Genomic DNA, 17630 nt, shown 5'->3' with positions numbered 1-17630 from the left:
TGCCCTCTTTAAAACCCATCACCAGGCTAACCCATCCGCCCACCCCTCTCCCCTCTAGAACCCTCAGTTTGTTTTACTGAGTCCATCGTCTCTCATGGTTCCTCTCCCCCTCTGATTTCCCCCCTTCATTTTTCTCCTCCCGCTATCTTTTTTTTTCTTAACATACATTGCATTATTTGTTTCAGAGGTACAGATCTATGATTCAACAGTCTTGCACAATTCACAGCACTCACCATAGCACATACCCTCCCCAATGTCTATCACCCAGCCACCCCATCCCTCCCACCCCACCCCCACTCCAGCAACCCTCAGTTTGTTTCCTGAGATTAAGAATACCTCATATCAGTGAGGTCATATGATACATGTCTTTCTCTGATTGATATATTTCACTCAGCATAACACCCTCCAGTTCCATTCACATTGTTGCAAATGGCAAGATCTCATTGCTTTTGATGGCTGCATAATATTCCATTGTATATATACATACCACATCTAATTTATCCATGCATCTCTCAATGGACATCTTGGCTCTTTCCACAGTTGGGGTGCACGTACCCCTTCAGATCCCTACATTTGTATCTTTGGGGTAAATACCCAGTAGTGCAATTGCTGGATGGTATGGTAGCTCTATTTTCAACTTTTTGAGGAACCCCCATACCATTTTCCAGAGTGGTTGCACCAGCTTGCATTCCCACCAACAGTGTAGGAGGGTTCCTCTTTCTCTGCATCCCTGCCAACATCTGTCATTTCCTGACTTGTTAATTTTAGCCATTCTGACTGGTATGAGGTGGTATCAATCAACGTGATACAATACATTAACAAAAGAAAGAACAAGAATCATATGATCCTCTCAATAGATGCAGAAAAAGCATTTGACAACGTACAGCATACTTTCTTGATCAAAACTCTTCAGAGCATAGGGATAGAGGGCACATACCTCAATATCATAAAATCCATCTATGAAAAACCTACAGCGAATATCATTAATGGGGAAAAACTGAGAGCTTTCTCCCTAAGGTCAGGAATGCAGCAGGGATGTCCACTATCACCACTGCTATTCAACATAGTATTAGAAGTCCTAGCCACAGCAATCAGACAACAACAAGAAATCAAAGGCATCCAAATCGGCAAAGAGGAAGTCAAACTTTCACTGTTTGCAGATGATATGATACTTTATGTGGAAAACCCAAAAGACTCCACCCCAAAACTGCTAGAACTCATACAGGAATTCAGTAAAGTGGCAGGTTATAAAATCAATGCACAGAAATCAGTGGCATTCCTATACACCAACAAGACAGAAGAAAGAGAAATTAAGGAGTCAATCCCATTTACAATTGCGCCCAAAACCATAAGATACATAGGAATAAATCTAACAAAAGAGGCAAAGGATCTGTACTCAGAAAACTATAAAATACCCATGAAAGAAATTGAGGAAGACACAAAGAAATGGAAAAACGTTCCATGCTCATGGATTGGAAGAACAAATATTGTGAAGATGTCAATGCTACCTAGAGCAATCTACACATTCAATGCAATCCCCATCAAAAACCATCAATTTATTTCAAAGAAATGGAACAAATAATCCTAAAATTTGTATGGAACCAGAAAAGACCCCGAATAGCCAGAGGAATGTTGAAAAAGAAAAGCAAAGCTGGCGGCATCACAATTCTGGACTTCAAGCTCTATTACAAAGCTGTCATCATTAGGACAGTATGGTAGTGGCACAAAAACAGACACATAGATCATTGGAACAGAATCGAGAGCCCAGAAATGGACCCTCAACTCTATGGTCAACTAATCTTCAACAAAGCAGGAAAGAATGTCCAATGGAAAAAAGACAGTCTCTTCAACAAGTGGTATTGGGAAAATTGGACAACCACATGCAGAAGAATGAAACTGGACCATTTCCTTACACCACACACAAAAATAGACTCCAAATGGTTGAAAGACCTAAATGTGAGACAGGAGTCCATCAAAATCCTAAAGAACACAAGCAGTAACCTCTTCGACCTCAGCTGCAGCAACTTCTTCCTAGAAACATCGACAAAGTCAAGGGAAGCAAGAGCAAAAATGAACTATTGGGATTTCATCAAGATAAAAAGCTTTTGCACAGCAAAAGAAACAGTCCACAAAACCAAAAGACAACCGACAGAATGGGAGAAGATATTTGCAAATATCAGATAAAGGGCTAGTATCCAAAATCTATAAAGAACTTATCAAATTCAACACCCAAAGAACAACTAATCCAATCAAGAAATGAGCAGAAGACATGAATGGACATTTTTCCAAAGAAGACATCCAAATGGTCAACAGACACATGAAAAAGTGCTCAACATTGTTCGGCATCAGGGAAATCCAAATCAAAACCTCAATGAGATACCAACATCTCTTTTAACTCCAAGTCAGTTGATTGGTAGCCAAATCATGACAGTGATATCCCATCTTATTCAATGGTTGTATTCATACTCAAAGCAAGGGTTTATTGTGGTCACTTTTGAATTGTGCCTACAACAGGGAGAAAGAATAGCCTGCAAAGTTGATCATTCTGCCTGTATTTTCACAATTGCCTCTTTCCTCTGCATTTTAACATATGTATAAATAGCATGGCAAATTATAGATGCAAGAACTTATTGTTGTCTGACATGGCATCATTTTTTCCTGGGAAAACAAACAAAATTTACAGAATGTATAGTCAATAATCAAAGAAAAAAATGAATTCTTTTGATATTTCCTGTCCCCAAATATAGGATATCCATTCTAAATAGATACCTGCCCTTCTGTTTCTATTTCTTGAACTTGAGTTCAGCTCAGAAGGCCTATTATACACAATTTTGACTTTTCCATCTACTCGCAAATGAAAGTTAAAGACAGAGACGTATAGACATGGACTTTAAAACCTGATGTGATTCTCTTTTGTACCCGTCTGTATAAAATACTGGTTAAGCTAACAGCTCTGTCCTCCAAACTTACAGTTGAGCTTTTGAGCTATTCACTTGTCAGTCTATTATGAACACGGATATTTTTCTCTATTAAGATATTTACTTTCAGCATTGTAATGTATGAAATTAGGCTATATTTTTACAGTTGGTCTGATTCCTGAATTTTTTTTTGCACTTTTTAAATTTTTTTGTTGTGTTGTTGCTCTTCTCTCTTGATATGGCAAAAAGGAAAAATCCAATACATTTATAAGTTTATGTTCATAGTTATTGCACACATTTTTTAGCAAGTCTTGTTGTAGAAGCACAATTGGGATAATACTGTAGTGGTACTGGGCTATTTTATGAGGCAATAATCTTGTTGCTTATGAGTGAACTCAATTACAGTCTTATAAACCTACAGTAGAAGTGCTGTTACCTTACAAACATTTTGGGTTGATGTTTCATTTATTTTTAAATTATGTCCAATAAAGATATAGTTGGAAATCAAAGTTCTCCAAGTACAGTCTACCTGAAAATCAAATTAGAAAAGTCACAAAATCAAAATGTCTGCAGATCTTTTTGTCTTGAAAATTTCATAAATTATGTCTCTTGGACTTTTCTTTATTTGGTTAACCTGGAATATATGTGGGGCCTCCTAGTTTTTAAGTGATAGTTTTGTGAAATAGCTATAATATGAATGTTAAGTTTAAAATAGTAAATCATTTGTAATTTAGCCAGTTTTTTTTAACGTGATGATTTTGGGACAACTGGGTGTCTGCCTTCTGCTCAGGTCATGATCTCAGAGCCCTGGGATCAAACCCTAAGCAAGGAGCCTGTTTCTCCCTCTCCCTAACTATCTCTGTGTGCATGCCCTCTCTCAAATAAATAAATAAAATCTAAAACTAAATAAAGTGACAAATATTTTTTTTTAAGATTTTATTTATTTATTTGAGAGAGAGAGAGAATGAGAGCTAGAAAGCACGAGAGGGAAGAGGGTCAGAGGGAGAGGCAGACTCCCCACTGAGTGGGAAGCCCGATGCAGGACTCGATCCCGGGACTCCAGGATCATGACCTGAGCCGAAGGCAGTCGCTTAACCAACTGAGCCACCCAGGCGCCCGTAAATAAAGTGACAAAATATTTCTTAAATCACCGTTTTGTATCTTCATATTTTTTTATGGTCACAGGTGCTTAAATTCAAGAGTAGATAAGTCAATGTAGTTGGATCTTAAGGTTTTCCTCTAATTTCAATTTTATCTCACATTTTTTTTTAAAGCCAATGCATTTATTGGAGATGTGTTACTTGCAAGGGAGAATGCATTGTCACTGTAGACATTAGGAGAAGCTAACTACAGCATACAATCTTTCCAAGTATATATGGTATACCTACAGAACAGTACAGAGGCAATGGCTGCCTTGTTTTGTTTTGAGAAACATCCTATTCCTACATAGTATTTATATAATTATACATACAAAACATGACTGATTCAATTTGGGATCTGAGTAACTGAATCATTGGGGATAAAAAAAATATAAAGTCTATCCTTCCCTAACTTATAATTAAGGAAATTTATAGTTTAAAGAAATAATTTGAGATACTATTGACCTAATATCTTATATGCCATCTTCTGATTTTTTTTAAATACCACATAACTTCTATAGCTATCTTTCTTTTAAATAACTTTTCCTGACTTTGAATTTTATTTTTTTTAACCTCTTTACCACTTATACCCCCGGACCTTCCCAAAGTCATTTATAGACCTTTCCATAGAAGCCCATGGCTCCTTGCATCCTTCTGCCGAGGGCATCCTCTAGCTCCAGAACCATCTTCAGCCTCGCTGGGCAAGGAAATTGATGGCGAATTGGCCAGCTGCTTTCATGTTACAGTGAGAGTTACATAGTGTGACAAAAATCACACTAAAGTTTGTTGTCCACTGATCTAGAAACTGATCTTAACCAAATGGAAATGGTGAATATTCATTTCCGCATCACATGGGGAAATTTTAAGGGGTGTTCAATGTACAGATTTAGCCTCCATTGTTTTGAGGGTTATTTAGTTCAATAACATACCTTTATTGGCTTCAACTTCTCCTGCTTCATGTGTGCACATCCTTTATCAAGCTTTCTAGGATCATCTCCCAAATAAACTACTTGTACCCAAACCTCAGTCTCAGAATATGATTGTGATGAACCCAAACCTGGATATCTTCTTTTCAACACTATTTTTATCTGTCCTACTCTTGCTTAAATTAGTTTTGTGAGTTGTTACATGCCAAGATTTTATTCAGTGTTTATTCATCTTGCACTGAAAACATCATGTGCTAAACTATAAAATATGGATAAAATTTTGAGAAGTCTGAGGGATATATTTTATAACTCTCCTACTTTTTGGCACTTTTTGTTGTCCATATTCATAATTAAGTTTAATTCATGCTGGTATATTGCTGTGTATCTTATGAGTAAAATATATTCATCTGTTCTCTTAATATATACAGTAATTCATAGCCGATCAATATAAATTATATAATTGTGGGGCACTGCAAGGGATATTGAATACCTTTACCCCTTAAAACATAAGATTAAGGGGGCACCTGGGTGGCTCAGTCATTAGGCGTCTGCCTTCGGCTCAGGTCATGATCCCAGGGTCCTGGGATCGAGCCCCGCATCGGGCTCCCTGCTCAGCCGGAAGCCTGCTTCTCCATCTCCCTCTCCCCCTACTTGTGTTTCCTCTCTTGCTCTGTCAAATAAATAAAACCTTAAAAAACAAAGATTAAGGATGGAGAAGGCATAACTCCTTGTCTTTTATGTAAACAATGCATCAGTGGCTGGGAGAGTAAGCATAAATTGTTTGAGAAAGTCTTAGGAACCAGAGATGTCACTACTGGTATAAATGGACACCCTTCTGCTACAAAGCATGCTAAGGATCCAGAGCTACCATGATCCAATTGCTACCTACTGGGTTTTCTAACCATGATAAGGACTGAGAGAAAGAGCTTTACTTTTTTTTTTTTTTTTTTTGAGAGGATGAGAGAGAGAGAGAGAATGTCAAGCAGGCTCCATGCCTAGCATGGAGCCTGACACAGGGCTTGATCTCACAACTCTGAGACCATGACCTGAGCCGAAATCCAGCATAGAACACTTAACCAATTGAACCACCCAGGCCACCCCCACCTCTTTTTTGTTTTGAAAGAAAGCCCATAGCTTAAGTATTCTTTAGCTAATGTTCTTCCTTAGCTATTATTCTTTAGCTAATTTTATCCATATTTTATAGTTTAGCACATGATGTTTTCAGTGCAAGATGAATAAACATTGAATAAAATCTTGGCATGTAACAACTCACAAAGCTAATTTAAGCAATATTATGACAGTTAAAAATAATGTTGAATAGAAGATATCCAAGTTTGGGTTCATCCCAATCACATTCTGAGACAGATTTGGGTACAAGTAGTTTATTTGGGAGATGATTGTTTAGCTAATATAGAAGGTTTAGAATTTGCAAGTCCTGATTGAGACAGACTAATTAAGGAAACTGGACTATCATCATTAGAGGATTGAAACCCCCTCTATGTCTAAACATAGAGCAGAAGAGCTGCAAGGAGAGAGCATACAGAAGGAACATCAGTGGGTTTATAGTGGCAAAAAAAGGTACAAAGTAAAGTTGGGAGACAAAGTGAGCTTCGGCAGAAATATAAGTCAATGGTAGCCAGAGCTTAGTTCTTATGGTCTGTATTTTTTTTTTTTTTTTTAATTAGGGATAGTAGTTGTGATATCACATATGGTGGTCATTTCGCCGAGTAATAGATCTGAAAGGCAGTTCTGTAGTTTCCTCTTCCCTTTATTCTAGTATTCTAGAATACTTTTAGGGTCTGGGGAATCCAGGGAGTTTATAGTATCTGCCCCCGCCTTGTTCAGAGTAACTGTGGTTACTTCTCCGGGATCTAACAGCTGACCACAGTGAGAAATCGAAAAACTTTTGAAAAATACAGTTTGTATTAAACAGAACAGGTCAAGGGATCTTGAATGGAATGGAGAATTCTAAAACTCAGTTTGATGTTTATCCTTTGCAACTCCACACTGGTTATTATCTGCAAGACTCCCTTCTCCATTTCCCTGTTATTCTACATTCACAAATAATGTAGCCTTTGATTAAAAAAAAAAGTTAGCTCATTCCATTTTTGAAGATTCCACTACAGATATGCAATCTCTCACTCTGATGGCTTTCAAAGTTGAGACTATTTCAAGAAATTTCCTTCCTGCCAGAAATAGCTTTCTATGCTAGAATCACCTTCAATCTTTCACTTAAAAAAGGAAAAAAAAAAATAATAACATCTAGATCATGTCGTAAAATGTTTTACAACTTGCAAGCACTCAACTTCTGTTGATCTTGTCATTCTCCCTTTTGCTGACTCAGTTGGCAGATGTTTCATTTTTGCTCTCAGCAGTTCATTTTCAAGATGTTTTAGATATCACATCATTTTATCAGAAGATACTTCTTAAAAATAGTGTGCTTATCAAAAAATCTGTTTTGTCACTTTCTTCTCATGTTATTTAATACTCCCTGTAGTAAACAGCTTAAGTAATGGGAAGTTTTGAAAAATAAATTCCCCAATTCACATTCTGGAAAGTAAGGCGGGTTCCCCCGCCTTGGAATCATTATTTTTCTCCCGCCTATATTTTGAGTTAGTTGTTCAGACAACTGTGAAAAAATGTAATCTTAACCACAAATTCCTTTTTGAAAACAACTAGCAAAAGCTTAATATGTTAAAATCTGTAAATTTACATATTCATCCCTCCTTTCCCAACATTGAGAACTCAATTGCTTGACTGATAAAAGACTCCCCTTAGATATTTTACACAGTATTCAAGTGTTAAATTTAGGTTAAAGTCTTATACATTCTCATAATTTGCTATGTATTTTTTATTTATAATTTCTTAATTAAAAAAAAAGGTTCATGTTTTGAACAGGTTTATATGCTAATCAGTCATTTCTGCCCTTCCTTAAAAAAGTGCCCTGCATTATGGTTTTGAGAACTCTTAATCCTCTACACCATCACCATTTCTGCTTCCATTTGAAGGTGAGGAAGGGAGGGAGGCGGGGAAAGCACTCATGACAGCAAGTCGGTGAGAAATCTATCAAATGCATTACTGAGATCTCACTTCCTTGGCCTTTTTGGCCAATAAATATTCAATTATTTTCTGCTCTAAAGTTAGTAACAGTTGCATTTTGATTACTTGCTTTCAAAACTTCTGAATACCAAAGGTTGGTTTCTCCTTATCTACTTTTAATCTATCAAATGATAATTCTTAAAATAATTTTGATATATTTATGGAATTATGATAAATATTTTTGTCATTAATGATGAGAGAGCAGAAGGCTGGCTGAAGACAAAGCATAAGCTGACACGCTGCTATCTCCCCCCACCCCCCACTCCTGGGTGGGACCTGTGTGACATTCTTCCAGGAATCCCCCACCTATCTAATATCAATGTCTTGCTAGAGGGGAAAAACAACCTTAACTTGACAATGACAAGAACTCCAGTATCTTGTAGGTCCTCCTTAGCCTATGAAAGTTCTCTTGAAACCTCCCTTTTCCTTACCTCCCCCAACCCCATAGTATATAATCAGTCACCCCTCACAACCCTGGTGCAGCAGCTCTTCCTGCCCACCGGGCCTGTCCCCATGCTTGAATAAACCACCATTTTGCACCAAAGACATCTCAAGAATTCCTTCCTGGTCGTCAGCTCTGGACTCCACCCCACTGAACCTCACCTGTATTCCAAAACCACATCAATTAATACTGAGAGTTTATGAATGTTAGCCAAATTTATAGCTAAATTTATATATTATATATTTATTTATTTTACTATTGTAGATTTCAGACTAAGCAAAAGTCTCAAGAATCCTTGGAAGGATTTTCAGCTCCTCATTAAAGTATTAGAGCTCCGTACTGAAATCTGAACATTCCTTTTATTGTCAAATTACTATTTAACAAAAAGGAATATTTTGCAAAAACTATCTTAAGGTAAAAATTCAGCAATGATTCAGCAATACACCCTATGGAATTGATTAGAAACGATTATTGTAATTGTACACTATATAATTTTTAAATCACCAGTATATAATATTCATAATCATGGTAAATATAAAGTATGTTTTTTGTGTCACATGAAAGCAACAGGACAATGATAAAATTTAAGATGTAAAATATTTTTAAATGTATATATATTTAAAATGAGAAGAAATTTTTACTATTTCCTCCCACACATACTAGAATATAAAAAGTTAAAATAATCTTAGAAACTCCTTGAAAATCTTTGCATTCTATCCTTCAAAAGCCCTCTGACCAAGAGAATTAGGTGATATAACTGGAAGAAACTCCTAGCCAAGACTGAAATAACTACTAAGAAAGTTTAAAAAGGCAATAAACAGTGATCACTACATTTTTCAGTATTCTAGAGATTCTTTTACTTGAAATTTGAAATCTCTTTTAGGCTTTGTAAGTGCTCAACTAAATTCAAATAATATTTAAACCAATATCAACTAGCCACTCATCCCTCATGTGGCATAAATAGCATCTTGATTATACATCTATACTATAATGACTATAGAGTGTTAAAAGAGAAAAACATGAAGTGGATACCCAGATCCATGTGAACGAAATATGATTTTTCTGTGTGCTGAGTAACTTAATATATTCCTAAAAAAAAAAAAAAGTCATCAAAGGCTTCTTGCTGGTTATAATCAAAAGGTCACTCTAACACCAGAACATGAGGCAAGGTAATACACAGTTTAAACACAACAAACTTATGAATTAAAAAATCTTAGTAGGAAAACAATCCTAAAATGTTTATGGAACCACAAAAAATCTTGAAAAGCCAAATTACATTCCCTTATTTCAAATTATATTACGAAAGTATAATAATCAACAATATTGTATTAGCACGAAAACAGACACATAGATTAATGGGATGGAAAAGAGATGCCAGAAATAAACCCAAGCATATATGGTCAATTATTTTATGACAAAGGAGCCAAGTAAATAAAATGGGGAAAGGCAGTCTCTTCAATAAATAGTGTTGGGAAAACTAGAGAGTCACATAAGAATGAAACTGGGCCACTGTCTTACGCTATACAAAAAACAAACTCAGAATGGATTAAGGGCTTGAATGTAAAACCTGGAACCATTAAACTCCTAGAAGAAAACATAGGTGGTAAGCTCCTTGACATTGGTGTGGGCAATGTTTCTTTGGATTTGACACCAAAAACAAAGACAACAGAAGCAAAAAGAAACAAGTGGGGCTGCATCAAACTGAAAAGCTTCTGCATAGCAAAGGAAGACATCAACCAAATGAAAAGGCAACCTACCAGACAGAAGAAAATATTTGCAAATCATACATTTGGTAAGGGGTTAATGTTCAAAATATACATAGAACTCCTAAAACTCAACAGCAAAAACAAAACAGACAATTTAATTAAAAAAGTCAAAGGATCTGAGTAGACATTTTCCCAAAGAATACATACAGATGGCCAGCAGGGATATGAAAAGGTGCTCAACATCACTAATCATCAGAAAAAATGCACATCAAAATCACAATGAAATATTATCTCACACCTGTTAGAATGACTATTACCAAGACAAGAAATACCAAATGTTGGTGTGGATGTAGAGAAAAGGAAACCCTTGTGCATTGTTGATGAGTTGTAAACTGGTGCAGCCATTATGGAAAACAGTATAGAAGTTCCTCACAAAGTTAAGAAAGAACTAGGATATGAACCAGCAATTCTACTTCTGGATATTTATCTGAAGAAAATGAGAACACTAATGTAAAAAGATATATGAGCCTCCATGTTCATTTTAACATTATTTACAATAGCAGGGACATGAAAAGCAATCTAAGTGTCTATCAATGAATAGACAGATAAAAGCAGCTGTGGTATACATACACAATGGAAAATTATTCAGCCATAAAAAAGGAGGAACTCACAATTTGCAATAACATAGATGGAATTTGAAGGCATCATGCTAAGTGATAGGAGTCAGAGGAAGAAATATTATATCATCTTGCTTACATGTGGACTCTAAAACAATGGCATCAAACTCAAAGAGAACAGATTCATATTTTCCTAGAGTGGAGGGGGCTAGATAGAAGAAATGGGTGAAGCTGGTGAGAAAAGACATAATCTTCCAGTTATTTAAAAAAAAAAAAAAAAGTCTCCTGAGGATGTGATATACAGTGTGGTGACTACAGTGACAATACCTTAATATGTATTTGAAAGGTGCTAAGAGAGTATTTCTTAAGAGTTCTCTTCACAAGAAAAAAAGTTGTAACTGTATGTTGTTGGATGTTAACTAGACTTATTGCGGTGATCATTTTGCAATAGGTACAAATATACGATATCATTGTTATACACTGAATACAATGTTATATATAATTATATCTAAAAAAATCTTAGTAAATCAGGAAGTCTTGGATCTACGGTATCCTGTTTTAGATTATCTTCTCAAATAGTCCAATGGAGAAACTTACCTTAACTTCAGAAGGTTGACCTAACTGGCCCCTTTATGAAATGTAGACAGACTAGTAGCGTTACTAGCTTTCCTTCTATGATCATGGTTACCAGGAGACTAAGTTCTACACTTAGCTGTATTATATCCTTTCTCCAAACCAGGTGAATCTCCAGCTGGAACTTTTCCAGCCTGCTTTTTCACATAATGGGTTACAGGAATGTATCAAAGGGTAGTTTGGGTGGCAGAAATCAATTTTTAGTTGCTTTTTTCAAATGAGCTATAGTTCTGGCTATCATCTGATGTTCCTTTACTGCATAAAGGACAACTCTGCTGTATAATTACTCATAGAACCCAAGCCTCTGTTTCTGGTTAAGTAAAGGGTGTCTTTGATAATGGTATAGGCTATAAACCCAAACCAAAATGATTAGTCCAGGGGTTCTGGTGGAAGCTGCGACCAAAACAAAATTTTAAACAGCTCAAACTGTCATTTGTCTTTGCCCTTTGCTGACTTGATGTTAGTGGTAACTTTACTGTGACAGTTTTCTGTTTGTTTAGGAGGGAGAGAGGTTTATTATTATCTGACCCAACAGGGAATATAAAAACCAGGAGTAGTGTAGATAATGGCTGGAATTGACATTTGGTCAGGATCAACTGCAGAAAGAACCAGTACAGGCAGATGAGATAATGTTTAAGTCCAGCCTGTTGGGAAGAATATACCCCTGGGTAGTATGAGAAACCTGACCATGTGCCAACTTGCTCCCAAAGGACACCAAGAAATAGATCCACCTCCTAGCTGGATTTCTTGTGTTTTATCTTTATATTAAAAGTAGTACAGATGTATTCTTTTGGCCATAGTGAGGCTTTCATACACAGCTGAACTGAAATTTTGGCACACGGCCTCATTGAAAAATCAATACATCTGCCATAGAGAAAATATAAAAGGATATGCTGTCCTTGACAGTAGAGGGTAGAAAGTGAGAGGAAGGAGTTAAAGGCAAAATTTGGTAGATATACATCATTCTAAATATTTCTTTTATAAAACTGTTTCCATTTTCTACAACTTCATGCATGGGTCATGGTTGTAGTATCAGTCGTCTGTTCATACTGGATTTACATTTATAGGATTTTGTTAAAACACAAAACTTTGTCTCTTATTACAAAGAGCTTTGGGAACAATTTGCAGGTGTAACTAAAGGCAGGAAGATTTTTGGTGTTCTCTATTTGTGGAATGGTTTAGTTATGTACCTACATACAAAGGTTTTGGTAGACTGAGGAGAATTTACAGTTATTATGTATACATCTGAGGAGTTCTTGGCTACCTTCTAGCAAACTCCTACTAACCAATTCTTTTGTGGAAATCTTCACCAATATTATAGAATCTATTCTAACATCACATGTTACATTACAACATTACATTAGACTCGTTTATAGGAGGATTTAATTAATCCAAATGATGTAATAAAATATGTGGTTAGTCCTGTGTTTTCCCGTGTTTCATGGTTAACTAGAAAATTTTTAAAAATATTAAATGGTTACCATTTTTTTCTGTTTCTTTATGGACACGAATTGATCTGGTTTCAGATATTAATGGTAGAATGAAGGGAAATATATTTGGTGAGACCAGTTTCTGCAAGCTCATGGCAGACATTTCTTCTAGCCATGGCTCTGATAGTTCACATAGGCATGTAAACTGTTATAGCTAAGCAGAATTATGTTATTTGGACACATCTAACTCTGCCATTTTTGTGAGGACATGGCCTGGGCCAATAGTGATTTGATTTTAGATGGAGTCTGACAAATGCAGAATGTGAAGAAGGTGAAATACAAGTAGACTCACAACAATTAGAGGTACATTTTTTTTTTTTTTTCCCTGTCAGGCTTGTAGTTGTGACCTGCTTGAAGAGGCAGAAAACTAAAATGGAAGAAAGGTCTGAGAATTCAAAAGTCTCAGAAAATGCCACTCCTAAAAGATAAATGGCCTTTATGGATTTTACTCCTGTTTTGTGAACTGTTTTAGGAATTAAATTTTGAGAGGAATAGCATGAATGTTCTTATCTCTAGCCTTGTTAAAGGGCATTTTTGTTAAATAATTTTAATGCTAAGGTTAATTAGGGAAGAAGGCACAGGGAATCTGTGTTGTAAAGAATAAACTGCTAAGTGCAAAAGGATAGGCCATGGAGAAGAGACGCTGTTTTGTATATTTTTGGGTTTTGCTTGTGTTGTTGTTTTCTATAAAAATTTGTGTCTTGGGGTCTACTAAATTATTCTATTATAATAAATTTCATTATAAATTCCATTATGTAAATTCCATTATATCCTGTTTTATATTTTCTAGGTCGCTAAGAAAGTCTCTCAGGAGTTATTTGATGAGGAGAAAAAAAAGTCCTTTTTTTTTTCCTCCACCTACTCTGGTAGCTTCTATTTGTGGATGACATTCCTTATATTTGCACTGTTCCAGTGGCTGGATTCCTAAGATTAAACTGAGAAAAGAGCAAAAAGATAATTCCAATGAGAAAAATCAATTAATGTTAAGATCTTTTAACTTCAATTTCTTGAAAACCCTTGTTTCTCTGGTAATACACTCATACATCTTTGCTGAAGAAACACGGAAGAGGGAGAATTTCAATCCTCTTGGCTCTAGAGTGTTTTCTAATTAAAAGGCAGTAATGAGATCATCTTACTCTTAAGTGAGAGGGGTTGTGTTTTTAGCACCTAATCACTTTATCTTATCCCAACCAACCCCAATTTCACCCCTGCTTCATTTTGCTTTCCCATGCTCTAACCAATCTTTAGCTATAAATTCAGTTTTTGTTTCTTTGAAACTTTCTTCTGATTTCCTCAGAGGATTTTGATTTTATTTCAAGTCTAGGTAGGTCTTTATCTTCAGTGTCACGGTAAACCCCTTGAGGACAAAGTTTAAGTCCTATGTGGGGTGTAAGGATATAGTTCAGGTGTTCGTTCCCCCTGAAATGTGTGTTACACTCTCAAAATATCTTTCAGATCCTTTATCTTACAGGTAATATTTCTTCTGCTTAAGAAAGGCACTTTGGGTGGAAATATGGAAAATTAATTTTGTTAATTCACTTGTAGTATGTGTTAAAATATTTTAAGATATATTTTGGGATAAGTAAGGAAAGGCATTGAAGGCTTTGAGTGCTTTAAGACAATGGGCAAAATGAGGTAATTGTAGGAATGAATAACTTAGTGACTATTTTCCTGTTTATGTAGGATTTAACTACATACAACTGCTTATGTTGACTTCAATATATACTTCCAGACCTGCGTGGAAAGCATTCAAGTTACCTTGTATTCTTGTCTATTTTATATATATATTTTTTAGAATAAAATAAATTCTACCTGAAAAGACAAATCTAAAAATCCATATTTTATGGTGACATTATTTCCCCTATTTTTTAATGTTAAATTCCTAAAATTAGAGGTTTTTTCTTTATTTTAGGAAATAGTTGCACATTGAAAAAATTGGATGTCAAAATCTTAAATATTTGATTTCTTTCTAAAGTTTTTTAATTTGATGATACATGCATTTTAAGTATGGCTACAGCCGAGTAATTTATTAGAAATAGAAACTTCAAAATATCTAATAAACTAATATTTAGTACTAGTTCTGGAAACATTCATTTGAATTCCTGGGGGCATAGCTCAATCAGGATTCTTAAGGATTGAGCAAGATGAGGATAACTAATTTAATACAAGAGGTAAGTTACTTATTAAGAGTTCTTTACTCCTTGTCTTCAGCAAAACTTGACTTTAGTCCAGAAGTAGCGTTAGCACAAACCAAACCATCTTTGTCTTGGTGATTGCTGCTGTTCTGAGAAGTGAGAAACCTACTGGTGATACTAGTATACTAGCATTACTAGTTTACTGAAAGGTCACGGTCAACTCTTAAACACATGTAAGACTCATGGTTAGAATGAAGTTTGCTAATAAGTTAGAGAATACACTGCAACTTCAAGATTTGTCATCTATCATTAACTTTTATGCTCTAGCTGGATGATAATACATTGATGCCAGCCTTAACATGTAAATTATCGATTGTGTTACCATATTCTTAATTGTGCTCCTTTCCTTTTCTCATAGGAAGAGTTCAGTAACAGCCTTGGGCTAAAGCGCCTCTCCTCTCTCCTTGAGCCAAGAGCACATGACCAAGTGACTAGTGGGAACGGGAATGTAAGTCTCACGCTCTGGAGAAACGTCTCCCCTACTTCCACATTTCTTTCCGTGGGCATGTTTGGCAGAGCTTATTTGCTATTTTTCTCTGGCGACTTTAATGTTGAGAGGCTACTATGTTGTGACAATACTAACAATATTTGACACAAATTGATAACAATGTGGCAATGCCTCTATTTTTGAAGTACCTGATAAAGAGGAAAGAAATTGACTGCACCTGGTTTAGATAGAGTAAAACATTCAGAGCTCTTCTCTTCTATAATTATATTTGCACATAAAGGAAATGTTTACTGAAAAAAGGTTCTGCTAAGAAGTTATATTGAAAATAGTTTGAAATGAGTAATTTCTCTTTTTCTGTTTCCTAGCTGAACATAATTCTTGGATGTTTACTCTACCAATATTTCTCACCCTTTGATTTTATTTGATTTCATTATCATTTCCACAAAGATCAAACATTAATGTGCATTAAGTGTCCATTAGTTTTTCTTTCAAAGACCATACATTGGTATATGTTGAACCTAGCAATAGGTTATGAGTGGCCAGAAGAACATTGTTAATAAATGATATATAGTTTTCTCATGAGTGATATTCATTTGGTATATATAAAATGTTTTGTTGTTGTTGTTGTTACTAGAGCGATTTATCCTTTGCACCAAGCTCAAGGTTTTATTTTAATATCATCACATTTTTAGGGTTTATACATAAAGGTAGTAATAATGATATTTGGTAATGTTTATCTTTTATTATCAAGTCTGTGGCTCTTTCCTCTTAAGGCAGTTTTTTCCTGTGGAATGTAGAATGAAAATGTCATACTTAAATTAGTCTTTTGTCAAGTTCTCAGGGGAAGTAGGTTGAGTGAGTGAGTTGACACAAGAAATAGCATTTATTTCCTCTCTTTGATATACCAAATTAGGTTTATCAATTTGTGAATCATTTACAGAGTGACTGTCAATTTGATGGTTTAACAAGTCCATTTCCCTTATAATAAATATTTGTATTATGTTTATTTTTACTCACCACAAGGTTACTTAGTGCCTGAAAGTCATATGGGCTTTCCAGAGGCAACTAAGCACTTTATTAATTTGGATACAATTTAAGATTAGAATACATTGAAATTCTTGCAGTAGAGTGATTCATTTCACACTACTCAGAAAACTACAGAAGCAGTTTTATTTCTGAGTCCCACATAATTCTTTAAACAGTTTAATTTTGAAGAGCTGCAAACTAGCCAAGTATGTGACTAATCAGATTCTTATATTTTCTCTTCTGATGAGAACTGAATCAGCAACTCCTTCTTTTGCTTTAATAAGGTTAATAAGAATAAAACTATCCGCGATAGTTTATAAAGCTTCCCTTTCTCCTGATTATAAATTTGCTATTTACATTTACCCAAGAGTGTTTATATAGTTATAGATAAATAAAAAGACAAAGATGGGCTAGTGATACCAATTTCTCATATATATATATATATAGGTATATATGTAGCCTGGTTATTCTGATATACATTTTCAGATTATTTTGGCTTAAATATTTCTCTGAGGGAAAATTTAGATACATACACATTCATATGAGAGACAAACAGATAAGTGGTATAATACTTTGGGGTAAGTGTTCAAATGTTTTTTTTTTTTTTTCCTTTTCTGTTTTTACTCTCATGGAATCCTATGGTTCTAGAGAGTGGTCCTATGAACTGAACAACATGATGGCAACCTCCTTGATACACCTGTTTTGTCATAAAATAATCTACTGTGAGTAATATAAACTATGCTGTTTTGACACCTAATCTTCCTGTTAAGACAAAATGTGGTGACTTCATTATGTACTCAGGTGATAAAAGGAAATTTTCAAGTGCCCTGGCCAAACGCTAGAGCACTTGAAAGTCTTTTCTAAGAAAACTAAGTCCCAGAGAATACGTGCATCACTGAAATATTCTCAAATTTCTTGTTCATTTTCATCCTTCCTGTTTATTTCAGGCTAAAAAATTTCCAGAGAAATTTTAGGTACTGCAATTTTGGAC

The 17630-nt window shown here is 35.2% G+C and overlaps 1 long non-coding RNA gene across 1 annotated transcript in view; it reads left to right on the top strand.

Moving 5' to 3' along the window:
- Positions 1–15605, top strand: part of LOC113916430 — a 55245-nt gene extending 39640 nt beyond the window's left edge. Inside the window, exon 3 of the long non-coding RNA XR_003517933.1 lies at positions 15524–15605. This is a non-coding gene — a long non-coding RNA (uncharacterized LOC113916430). The remainder of the gene's footprint in view (positions 1–15523) is intronic.
- Positions 15606–17630: the final 2025 nt, after the last annotated feature.

This window comes from Zalophus californianus, chromosome 1 (assembly GCF_009762305.2).
Source record: "Zalophus californianus isolate mZalCal1 chromosome 1, mZalCal1.pri.v2, whole genome shotgun sequence".
In the NCBI taxonomy this organism is placed as follows: Eukaryota; Metazoa; Chordata; class Mammalia; order Carnivora; family Otariidae; genus Zalophus; species Zalophus californianus.
Note: the sequence above shows the minus strand (reverse complement) of the source record. Positions and strands in the feature narration are given on the sequence as shown.